Source organism: Xenopus tropicalis, chromosome 4 (genome assembly GCF_000004195.4).
Source record: "Xenopus tropicalis strain Nigerian chromosome 4, UCB_Xtro_10.0, whole genome shotgun sequence".
Classification (NCBI taxonomy): domain Eukaryota; kingdom Metazoa; phylum Chordata; class Amphibia; order Anura; family Pipidae; genus Xenopus; species Xenopus tropicalis.
This window is the reverse complement of record NC_030680.2, coordinates 37,052,746-37,066,236: the sequence shown is the minus strand read 5'-3', so window position 1 is coordinate 37,066,236 and position 13,491 is coordinate 37,052,746. Positions and strand designations below refer to the sequence as shown.

At 37.4% G+C, this 13,491-nt stretch overlaps 1 long non-coding RNA gene across 1 annotated transcript; it reads left to right on the top strand.

Moving 5' to 3' along the window:
- Window positions 1-7,714: 7,714 nt before the first annotated feature.
- On the top strand, window positions 7,715-11,520 carry LOC116410563. The gene is made up of 4 exons (XR_004222480.1): window positions 7,715-7,814; window positions 7,891-7,968; window positions 8,060-8,111; window positions 11,344-11,520. It is a non-coding gene; the product is annotated as an uncharacterized LOC116410563 (long non-coding RNA).
- Window positions 11,521-13,491: the final 1,971 nt, after the last annotated feature.

Below are 13,491 nucleotides of genomic sequence, written 5' to 3'. Positions count from 1 at the left end.
CATGCTGCCCCTACATTTCTGCCGCCCTAGACCCGGGCCTTTGTGGCCTCTCCACGAATCCGGGCCTGACCCCAGTAACTAAACAACAAATTGACTGTAAAGTTTCAATGTATTGGTTATCTTTCTACTGAAACCCTCTCCCAGTTCTTCCACTCTAAAACCTGCTGCCAGGTTTCTAAGGTAACTAAACCCTAGCTATTAAATAGCTCTTGGAATTCCAAGCCTGGGTGCTGTTGAACAAAAAAACTGTAAAAAAAAATAATGTATATAATAAAGACTAATTACAAATTGTCTTAGAACAGTACTGTATACACCTTATTGAAAGTTCATTTTATGGTTAATTACCCCCTTTTAGTCCTGGGTTTCTGGGCACTTGCATCCCATCCTCCCTCCTGAATTAGTTTATGATATGGTGTATTAGTTACCAGGCACCACAGGTTGTTGTATCTGAATCCTTTTGACATATCTGACTGGTTTTATCCTTTTTTATTAAATGAGTATGTATAGAATACACAAAGACAAAGGATAAGTGTATATGAATGTTTTAAATTGCAATAATGAATTTATAGTTTATAGTTATATGCAAGTACCTAATGTAGCCAGAAGATGTCCCTTTAGTACAAACTGAAAACTGAAGAGAAGCTTTGGGCGCGTGTATGTCTGAAAGTGCAATAAATAAAGTGCAACATAAAGTGCAATCACCCAGAATTTCGGTATAATAGCAGTCGCAAAGTGGTGATGCTCTTGACACAACTGTGCTGCACCTACCACAGTTGCATCCAGTTCACCAAAATAAAAGCAATGAATTCTAACATAAGCTGAATCTGAATTGAAGTGAGTTATTTGGATCATGGATATGCTGGCAAGCCTTAGTCACAATGTATTGAACAATGTATTGCTGAGAATTATGCAGCCTCATAATAGTCAGATTTCATATACCACCCTCACCCTCAAGTACAGACTTTATTTATTTAAATAAGATCAGTGCTAGCCATAGGCAATCCGTCCGACATCGCCAGCTCTGCCCCAGGGGTGGGGTTGTCGGGGATGCTGGAGGGGGGTCATGCACTGATGAAAGAAGAGGTACCTGCCTGGTGCCCCCCCACTGTTGTGCCCTAGGCAGGTGGCTCTTCTGCCTACCCCTAGTTCTGGCGCTGAACAAGAGGCATGGCTTATAAAACTATACATGTCTGCCAGTAACAGAAAAGAGTTCTCAGGGCAGAAGCAGGAACAATTCCCTAAATTTTGCTAGTAGCTTCATGACTATGTCAGCATATGTATTCCGTTGCACTGCATCCAATAAACCAAAATAAAATATTAGGGCTCAATTACAGGGCATGGTGCAAAGTGCAAGAAAAAGTCCCAGTGCAGGTGGGGGTGCTTTTTTTTACCCTAAAATGCTTAGGATGTAAAAGTATTCATACAGGCACTTCTGTGAGGGGATCTGCAAACATTTGTGTTTGTGATCAGTTAGCTTAAAGGGGTAGTTCACCTTTAAATTCATTTAAATTCTTTTAATATAATGTAGCCTGATATTCTGAGACAATTTGCAGTTGGTCCTTTTTTATTTTGAATGGTTTTTCAGTTATTTAGCTTTTTGTTCAGCAGCTCTCCATTTGGTATTTCAGCAGCTATATGGTTGCTAGGGTCTTATTTACCCTAGCAGCCAGGTACTAGTTTAAACAAGAGATGGGAATATGAATAGTTAAGGGGCCTGCATGGAAAAATAAGTAATAAAAAATGACAATAATAAGAACTATAAAAAAAAAAAATAATTAGGAAGACCAATTGCAAAGTTGCTAGGAATATGCCATTTTATACTAAAAGTTAACTTAGCCCCTTAGATGTGTTTACGTTAGTTTAATAGCAAGAAAGGTAGTGGGTAGTGACACCGCAGGCAGATTATAAACAGTGAGACGCAGTCTGTATTTACAAAACCAGCACATTATATCCAGTGAGAAGCAGTGGGTACTGATGGCAGATACTCAGGCCCTGGCACTATAACACTGGCACTGATACACAACATTGGCCCGACTGTAACTAACAACAAATGAACAAAACAATGACAAAAATTAAAAAACAAATTAGTAAGTGCAAGAAACAACAACAACAAATATATAAAAGCACAATGAGCTTTTTCAGGGGGAAAGAATTAACTTACCATCCATCTGTTAGGATAGGTGATAAATATAATATAGATGTGAGGTGACAAAAAATTAAACAATTTAATTTCAGCTAGTGATTCAGCCTTTAGAACTGTATAGTACCTGTGTATAAAGTACCTCTGGGAGTGGGATGAAAAGATCCTTTTTTTCAGTCTTTATTTCTGTGCTGCCTTCAGTTTGTAATATCTCCCGCACCATGTCTGCATCTGTGCTTTGATTGGTCAATTTTACTGTCTATCAAGAAAGCTGTGCTCTGATTGGCTCTGATTGGAGAATCCACAAGAAGAAAGATCCAATCAGAGCACAGCAGAACCAGCTTGCAGAAACAGAAGATTTCCAGGACAGTGCACAAAACAAAAACTGTAGTACCGTCTTGTGCCATTCCAGTTCTCATTTGTATTTTGCCTGAAGAAGGGGCCTTAGAGCTCCAAAAGCTTACATTTTTATTGTTAGCCAATATAGGTATCATTTGTACAATACTTTGTGTTTTTTTTATTATTCAGGACAGTGTAGAAACGGAATGAGGTTTTTGTTTTTTTTGTTTTGTTTTTAATGTGCCAAGCTTATTGAAAATCCGCCTATGCCCCTATGCAGTGTTTGTTTTATTCAGCTTTTGTTTTTGTCTTGTTTGATTTTATATTATTATCGAAGTGTAGAAATGTAATCATTTAATTGGTATCAAAAAGTCTTGGGATATCGGTTTTCCCCACATCAGCCATAGCAGATGTTTTTGCTGTTTTGTAGGCAAAGTGTGATAAGCAGGTTAAACTGCTTGCTTGGCTTTATCAGCCAAAATCTTTGACCCAAACTGTGGTCAGAATGTCCTTGTTTTACTGAGCAAGAGAAAACATGTAAAAAGGAAACCTTGCTGTCAGCATCCATTATTGTTCCATACAATGTCCTTTAGAAAACATAATCACCTAGACTTTGCCATGGGCCACGCTTTTCTGTACAAGCTCTGGAGTGTTTCTGCGCATTGTTTAAACGTATGCACGTAATGAGTTTGCTCATTAGTTAAGCATCACAGCCTGACTCAGAGGTTGCGCTTTCCATACGCACGGTCAGGGATTGTTCAGATAAGGGTAATCACTGGTTATTTCATTACTGCAGCTGCACCTGGGGCACACAGCTACTAACATCAGCACTCACTTCTGTACCTTAAGCAAAACTCTCTTCAATACAAAGTCTATTTACCCTTTTCCTTTATTTTCTGTTCACTTTTTACATTTTTATTACACAACTTTATAAATTTGAAACTTGATGTTATAATTAATTATCTATAGCCTTAAAAATAGGAAAATGATGTTAAAGACAACAGCATTGCAGTAGTTTAATGTTTAATACACTGGCAGATCCGCTTGTTTAGCACGGTCCCTAAATCAACAGACCAGGGCCAGATTTGCCACCTATATTTTGGGCCAAAACAGCTTAATCCAAACATTGTCCCATCAGTGGGCCCCATATATCGGTGGGCAGCTTAAGGAATACTATACCCCCAAGGTGTTTCTTAGGTGTCTCTTAAAACAGCTCATATATAAAGTCCTGCTTCATCTAACTATTGGTATAGGACCTGTTGTCCAGAATGCTCAGGACCTGAGGTTTTTCGGATAGGGGATAGGGGATCTTTCTGTTATTTGGATCTCTATATGTTAAGTATACTTCAAAAATAATTCAAACATTAAATAAACCCAACAGGATTGTTTTGCTTCCAATAAGGATTCATTAAATCTTAACTGGGATTTCTCTGTTATTTTATTACAGAGAAAAAGGAAATCAGTTTTAAATGTTTAATTTATTTGATGAAAATGGAGTCTATGTGAGAGGGCCTTCCAGTAATTCAGAGCTTTCTGGATAGTGGGTTTCCAGATTACAGATCATGTATCTGTAAAAAAAACATGTATCTGTATTAAAGCTTGGATTGTTTAGAGAGAAATAGAGACAAATAGCAGGGGATCATTTTTTTTACCCAGAAAATAAAGTAAAGGAGACCCAAGAGAACTGACACTTGTAGCAATGCAAATGATGTTTTATCATAAAGCAGGTGTACCTGTGGAATGGTCTGCGAGGTGAGGTTGTGGTGGTAGATTCCCTTTATGCCTTTAAGAGGTGCTTAGATGTCATCTTTAACAGGCTAAATGTCTAGGACTACAGAGATATTGAAGGCTATAGTTACTTTTTTGTATATATGTATGTGTATATTATAGGTTGTGGGAAGATTATCTTTTGAAATGGAAGGCAAGCGGGTTTCTTACAGGGACACAAAATAATGCAAAAAACATAAGACTTTACCATAAGTTTTTCACTCAATACACATTAACAAGGTGTTTATCTTCCTATGGCATACAAAATAATGAACAATATCTCTCATAGATGAAACTGTAGTTCTCTGGTGTTCCCCACTACCTCTCTTAGAATCTGGTCCTCCATAGTCCATGATAACATGTTGCAGTGGTGGAATGTGTTTGTGCCAATGATCAGTCCTTGCCCAGTTTTTGCCCAGCAGTTACCTGCTGCCTGAGGCTGCTAATAAGTGCTTCATGGAAATGATAGTTCTGATAGTTTAGTAAGTGGTGGCATTTGCGGATGTTTCAAATATTAGCAGCTTGGGCCACCATCTACCAACAAAGGTTGAATCTTTATGCAATTGCAGAAGCCAGTAACAGGAAAGATTTACAGGTCCCTGTCAGGACAGCCCCTACCTATATAAACATGGTTATGACAAGCTAGGAACCCAAATCCTACTGACAAGTAGAGGCTAAAAGGACAGGAACCCTAGTGGTTGGAGAAGCAGAAACCTGCTAGACCAGGTATATCCAACTCAAGATCTGCATGTCATAATTATCCACTGAAATAGCTGCCAGAAGCTAAAGTGCTGAACACTGACATACTGAGGACAAGGACCCCAGCAAAAATAATCAGTTCAGTTTTGACCCGAACAGTTCAGTTTTCCTTAGGCCTGCTTGGGTATCAACTGTCTGTTTGGTTTTCAGCCTTGTGAAACTCGAACAATAATCTGGACAATAAATGAAAAACATTTAAATACTGAAATTTTTTTTCTATCAACATGGCTTAGTTATCATTAATGGCAAAACTTTTTTACCATGCCCATTTATGCAACCACACCCCTGAAATACCACTCCCATTCTACATAATTTGGCAGGTTATTTAAAGTTTTGAGGTCTTGATTTATGTGTTATTACAGTTTTGCTAATAAAGGTGAAATTGCCCTTTAAGATGCAAGTCTCAGTTCTCCCAAGAGGCCTGTTTAGCTTATTAGTTACAAATGTATCTAAGAACAGGTTGCCTGTTAACTTTGCTGGGCTCTCTGCCAAAAACTACTTATTTAATTAAGTTTGAGAAGCATTTGGTTCAGGAGATCAAAGAGAAATGAGAGACTTTTCAATAAGAATCCAGGACTGTGGGCTGAGCTGTTAAAATCGGGACTGTCCCACCTTTGTTCGGGTTTAGCCACTGGCAAAAGTAGAAACCTTATTTGGGGCAGGCTGCAATGAGACAAGTCCAAGTTCAGGCACACATTCAGGGCAGAGGGCAAGTAGGCCAATAACAGGCCAAAGGTCAAAAACAGGGAGTCATGGGGGAGCAAGTACAGGGCAGGAACAGACTTACAGAAGCAAAGCATGCAGGATACAGGAAAACAGGAATTCACAATCTCAGGAACTAGTAACACAGGAACCTGAAGCTTGGTCGAAGCAGAAGGGCTTAATGAACCAGCCCAGGGTATTGGAACAGGCAGGCTTAGTTGGGTTGTTGACTGCAGCTGAATCACAATAGTTTAGCAGGAAAAACATATTGCAAAAAAGTAATTGCAATAAACTGCTAGACCCAAACCACACTGCCTCCTGTAGCTCAACCTGCAGAAACAGTAGCCAGTACTTAGCAGGTCCCTGGTTCTGGACCAGTGAGTTCCTGACAGTGCCATAGCTGGCCCTCCAAGTGATGTTTCTGTGTCCAACTACCCAAGGCCTTGCTAACATCCTCTCAATTTTGGGATATGCTAGCCTACTGACCATATAATACACTCAATAATCATCAATGTACTGAAAAAAGTATTGTAGAAGGTGGTTAGTTCATGACTCCCTAGGCTTCTGTCCCGTTTCCATCCAGCGTTTGAGCCTCTTGTTAGTATTAACTCCTACTACCTCTAACCAAGGACAGCTCCCATTGAATTCTAAATGACCTCAACAGCTTTTAGATGGCATATTTTTATATTTGTTTTGTTGCATAAGAAATAGCAAAAAAAAATCACTTTTTTATACTGTATATAAAAAAAATATATATATAACATATAAACAATTATATTATAGAAATATTGATCTATGATTTTTATGGTGTAGTTGTTATTACTACATTACATTTAGCAAATAATTAATTCTACCATTTCACATTTTATTTTTAAACCAAAAAACTATTTTTGTTGTTGTTGTAATATGAGTGTGTAGACGCCATCTCTGTGCACTGTGCCTGTGTCTGAGCTTTCAGCTGTACACAGAACTGCTTTATAAGCTATTGTTTCTCCAACTCAGTGTAACTAGAGGAGTCATGACTTGGCTGAGCAGGACTTGGATTTTTACTATTGAGTGCTGTTCTCATATCTACCACTAGGAGCATTTTTAGCAATACAGGTGCCAGGGAGCTGCTTTTAATTTCAATGCAAAATTCTGCTAGAGATGCTCTATTAAATGATGTGTTTTGTAAAAAAAACATGTTTTCCCATGATAGAATTCCATTAACCTCTCAAATCAATTCTATTCAATGTCAAAAATGGGTCATGTGCAAATACAAACTGCTAATAATAATAGTAATAATAATTTCCTGAAACAGATACATAAAGCATATTTATCGTTAATATCGGATTGGAGACCAGCGAGTGTTTTTTTTCATGAATAAAAACATGCACCCAAGTATCTTTTCTTTCTGTAACTGAACAGAGCTCCATATCTGACACATCCATTACTGCACAAAGAATTTTCTAGAATAACCCTTATATCCTTAATCTTGTATAACTTTAGCATACTTGTTTAAAAGCTGATTGAATATGGTGAATACAACGGGGTTTTCATTATATTACTGTGAAATATATAATAAAGCGGAAGCCAGTTTTCTTCCTCTCACAGAAGATTCTTTTAAACCCTTAGTGAATGATGCCCACAAGGCACATAAGAGATGTGTATTCAGTTAGTGACCAGTTTAGATATATATTTGCAATTATCTGATAGAACCTATAGTAGAAATGCCCAAAGCAACACGTAAGGTATAGAACAATGTTGAGGACATCTTATGAGATTATAAATAAGGCAAATTACGTTATGATGCTAAAGCCACAATAACGTAAGTGACCTTAAATGTGGTATAATAGACAGACACACAATTACATTTGGATGATATATAACTCTAATTAGACTTTGAGGTGCTCAGAACCTTTAAAGTAAAATGACGTGTTTACTGTAGAGTTTGTGCTCTATAAATACAGGTACATAGTTAAACAGTGAAAGGTCTTTGCATCCTTGGATGGAAAAGTGAGAGCTGAATGCCACCAATTTTCAAACACAAAAGAAGCTAGGCTGTAAAACCCATAATTGGATCTGAATGAAGGCACAAAGACGCCGTCGCTAAATAACAGAGAGAATGGTGAGAATGGCTGGAGAAAATTAGGACATCGTCACTGATGTTATCAATTATCCTCATATTCACATTTATTTTTCAGAAAACACAAAAGGCAATTGCTTGGGCGTTTGTCATCACCCTGATATCTGTGGCTACACATTGTACCTGGACAACACGAGTAAGTTAGTCCTTAAAGGCTTTTCATATATCATTGCCTTTGCATGAAGATCCCTTTTTGTTCAGTTTCTTTTTTTTCTATAACCAAATAGGTGTTGACCAGAAACTGGGGTCCTCAATCAATGATGTACCTGAAAGGGAAACGTAAGTCTTAAGAAAAGTCTTTATTCCCTAGGATATTGAGAACTGAAATGGTTCGGCGTTAGATTATAGTCAAAGGTTTACAGAAAAATAGGAAACGAGTTACTTTTGTATAAATACTGAAAGGTAATTGGAACAAATAGCACAGAATTGTTGATTTCAAGAACCCTGATTATCTGCCATATTCAAATTCCTTTACTGTATTAACTAGTGTCACGTCTGTGGGTTCTGGCAAATGCCAGAGGGGCTGCTGTAAGATGCCATAGACACTCACTATTTATTGGGCTGGTGGGGGTTGTTTGTGTCTCTGTGTACTTAAAATGCCAGAGGGGCTGCTGTAAGATGCCATAGATAGACACTATTTATTGGACTGGTGGGGGCTGTTTGGGCCTCTATGTACTTGAAATGCAAGAATCTATTGTGAATCCCAGTCCAGACCTGGTGTAAGCTTTACAAAATCATACAGAGAGTAGTTTTATTCTGAGACATTAATTATTGAATTAAAATGGATCAGTAGTCATTATTGTGATCATTATTTGACTGGAAATCACCAGGTGATTGTGACATTTATATTTTGGGAGGCTACCAGTAGATAGCTCTACACTGAAGCTTATAAATGTGTATTTATATATGGCAGTCATTCTCTTTTTGGGCTTAGCCTCCCTAAATCTTCATTAAGTGACTTTTTATAAGCTGGATGTGATGTAGCCCAGCTCTAGGAAATAGCTGCTTTCACAATAAAACAGCTGTTAAGATTTTTGGAGATACACTAATCACATTCACTGGCCATCAGCAGACCACTTAGTTCAGGGGTATCAAACGCAATCACATAAGGGGGCCGAAATCTAAAACACAGGCTAAGTCGCGGGCCAAATTTTTTATTAATAAGATACTAAGGGGTACATTTATCACAATGGGTTAAAAGTGGAGTAAAACATTACCGGTGATGTTGCTCATAGCAGCCAATAGATGCTTTGCTACTGTTGAAATCTGATTACTGATTGGATGCCTTGGGCAACATTACTGGTAATGCTTCACTCCACTTTTTACACAGCATGATAAATATACCCCTTAGTCTTAGTTACTATGTGAGGAAAATGGAAATTGATCAGGCTGGATGGTCAGACACACTCACCAAGGGCCACATATAACAGCCAGGTGGGTCGGATTTGGCCCCCAGGCCTTGTGTTTGACATATATGACTTAGTTGTTCAATATTAACTGATGCAGGGACATCCATCGCACTTTCAAATCAAGTGAATAGGGGAAGACAGCAAGCAGCACTTTGATCACAAAGTCATGTGTACCATGGTCCACTGTCAAGGAAAGTTCTCTTTACAAGCCATTAGCTTGAAATGAGACATCTTTATTTTACCTTAAAAATACCTTCATTGAAAACAATGTTCTGCAGCCCTACATTAAAGGGCTTATTTGTGAACAAAAGGGCTAGATGCAAGGCAGAAATATGTTCTCAACTGACCATGTTTTTTTACCCACAAAACAGTTTCCCCAGAACTCCAGCATAATAACTGGTGCCTACAAAAGAGTGTGCACTGCAACTTATGTGACATTTACAAAGGTGGACTATATTTGGTGCCAACTTTGGCAATTATGCTATTAGTAAGTTGGCGTCATTTCTGGCTGGGAGTTAGAGTGCTGTTCATTAAGTGCATGTCAGTTGTATATGTAGCTGCAACACACAGTATTTAATAAAAGGCACTAAGTTTGCCTAGTAGCAGTAACCTACAGCAACCAATCAGATGCAGGCTTTTAAACAGGTGACCAGTTAATCCTACCTGCTCATTGGCTGCTATCGGTTGCTGCACCTGAAGAAACTTAGTGCCTTTTATTAACCCACTAAGATTCATAAAAGTAAACATTTATTTAAGGCAGGAATTAATTCCAGGGCTCCCTTGTGTCCTTGTGCTCTGCACAGTTATTAAAGCAAGCTGGTGGTATCTTGGCATTCTGTTGGCAAATTGCAAGCGGTGTGCAAGTAAATCTGTGAATAGCAGTTGTAGTTGTTACTTGTACAAAATACAATTCATTATACAATAAATACAGTTATGGGACCTATTATCCAGAATGCACATGACCTGAGGTTTTCTAGATAAGGGGTGTTTCTGTAATTTGTGGTTCTACAAAGAAAAGACCTTTTTATAATGTTGGATTAACTTCTGTATTTTAGACTGAATGGTTTGTATTATAGCAATGAGGTGCATTTGGATTATTATGTTAGTTTTTCTGTGCCATCTCCTAAAATAAGTGCCGTACTGATCTTTGGCTATAATGTCTTAATACATTACAGTAGATAGAGCAGACCCTACTGGGGTATGGTTAGTACATTTCTATGGATGTGGTAACCATACTACAGCACTTAGAATGCAACAGCGGTGATTCTATGACATGATCCGCCCTAAGGCGCCTCCTGTAATAACAGGTACAGGTTACTGCCCAGGTGCAGATTTGCTCAATGTTTTCAACCTGCAGTCCTTCATCCCTAATGCTGTCTATACACCCACAGCAATAGTAATTTACTGAAAGGAATCCATTCAAATTCATTTAAAACATACAAGGACATGGCTGAAGTAGGCTAGAAATTGTAGCTGAACTACACCTAGTGGACTGCAGACTCATACAGTTACCGTAACCTATATGAATGGATGATTTACTGTCATTAAACACAAACTCATAATACAAAAAAATCATTCTGCTTTTCTATCTAACTAGGACATATTTGTTATCTACAGTAGAAAGCACTGTTTTAATGCACAAATTTTTACCACAATTCAAGGTTTTTCTTTTCTTTCGCTAAAATTTAATTAGATTTACTGAAACTTGAATATTTAAGATTTATTAAGCACAAAAAAATCAAAAGTAAAAATTTAGTATCTAAAAGCTGTTGAGTCAATGGAAGTTGTCCCAGGGAAATATATCAACAATTTTCAATGAGTCTATAATGAGTCTATGAGACTCATTGAAAATTATTCGTTTAAGGTTCTTTTTTATGTTTCTAGTCAAGTTTTTCTTTAACAAATAAGTTCACAGTTGAGTTTGGGGAGTTTTCATTTTTTTTAAATAAAAAATAATAGAAATTCACACTCAAATTTTAATAAATCAGCCTCCCCATCATACATTGTTCCTTGTGTTTGTTTTACTTGTTTTTAAAGCCTACCAAATACCTGTTGATGATATATATATATTGTTTATTTATTTGTATTATTATTTTTTTTAGATGGAAGAGGAAATTCATTGGAAAGAGAGAGAAGACTTTATGCATTTGATTTAATCAGTTGGATAAACAATGTTAACAGTCTGATAGGTACAGTGTGATTGTGCCATGTACACCCCCATCTCTGAATGCACATACAGTAGTTCCACAACAACTAGGATAATAATGAAGGGAGACAGTTCACATGCCAAACCTGGGGATTTTATTAGCACAACAAAAGGCATCAATACCAAAGCATTTGGCCACCTGTTGGCTTAAGTAACAGTCTCTATATAAAAGTAAGACTATTTTGTTGTTTACAAATAAATACAAATTATTCTTCCCAAAAAAAATTTCAAATAAGGACTAAAGCCTCTTAGTGTGTAGAACTGTATTTAAATTATAGGCTAAATAGTAGAAATTCCATCCTATCATGCCAAAACAGTGTGGATCCTGAGTACTGCTTCCCAAGCTTGTGCATGTCCTGTTGTAGCATCCAAACCATCCCATTGTTCTTCCAGGAGCCACAGCTGAAATGCTGTGCAATAAGATCGACAACCAGTGTTTTGAATGTTCCATCTCTTGCATGACTTGCAGAGGCATTTTTAATAACCTGGTGGTGCCCACCCCTCTTTAAGCTGCAGCCCTTAAACCATTTGTAACTATCCAGTAAATCATAACCATGCTGTTTTGTGTACAGATCAGGCAGTGATCTACTAAATTCTGTACAAGACATCTATTAAATCAGCAAGCATAAGAGGCAAGATAGGCATGTTTACTGTACAGCGAACCTGTTATCCAGAATGCTTGGGACCTAGGGTTTTCCAGTTAAGAGATCTTTCCATTATTTGGATTTCCATACCTTAAATCCACTAAAAAATCAGTTAAACATTAAATAAACCCAATAGTTACTATCAAGTAAAAAGTGCTATTTTATTGTTACAGGGAACAGGGAAATAATTTTTAAAAAGTAGAATTATTTGCTTATAATGGAGTCTATGGGAGATGGCCTTCCCTCTTTCTGGATAACGGTTTCTGAATAAAAGATCCTATACCTGTAATATTACTATATTACTTAATGCAATGAGTTAGCATACGAGTCAACATCCACAAAGACAAATAGCAGGTTTGATACTGACTGATCTGTTTTCAAACTGTGTGCACCACATGTTATGACAGCAGAAAGGTTATTTGTGTTTTGAAATTTCTATATCTTACATTTGTGCATGAAAAAGTACAGAACAAAATATCTACATCTGTATTCTACCTGCTATCCAATAAGAAAAGATCAAAAACTGTTCATTTAGTCATTTAATCCCATTTTTATACTGTCATTGTTGTGTTTCTCACCTGGAGGATTTAAATCTATACAAACAGTGGGGCAAGGATTTGTCATTTGACCTACCATTCTTATGAATAAAAAGATGGAGTCCATGGGTCTAACTAGGTTGGCACATTATAATGGTGAATAAAGGCACATATAATACCGACTAACCATCATTTCTTGTTTGACACCCTAGCAACCTAGTGGCTGTCTTTGCGTTGTATGTATGGCCAGCTTTAGGCCCCTTATTATTCTCTCTGTATACTCTCTCTCAACCAATCAATTCATTTGGTTTCCGATGCCACTATTATGCTGCCTGAAATGTAGCTCTCATTTTACTGTCTCAAACCAGGTTTCTTAACTTGGGTCCCTTCTTGTCTGTCAGCCATTGCTACTTGAATTCCCCAGAACTAGTAGGTAAAGGCTCTACTATCATGTTACGCCTACCCAATTAATTTTAAAGTATAAGCATATATCCCACAAGATGCCACCAAAATTCTAATTCTCAGTCTCATCATGACAAGTATTGTATACTAAAATGTTCTGTTTATTGACCTTTCCCTCTCCAGGCCTATTAAGCTCAAACCATGGGTGCATATAAAGGGCAATCATCATTTGAAAACAAGGCATCATCATTCTCTTTCATATTAAAAACATATATCTATTACTTTATACTAGATTACCAGAAGTCAAAAAGAACGTTAGATCACCTCAAGGAATTGGACAACTAGCAACCTGAAACCTCAGCTAACGGCAACTTGGAAGATTTTGTGCTTCATAGAATTTCATACTGTAACATTTTACATAGTATTTATCTGAGCAATACAAGATATGCTGCGTGTCTCTAG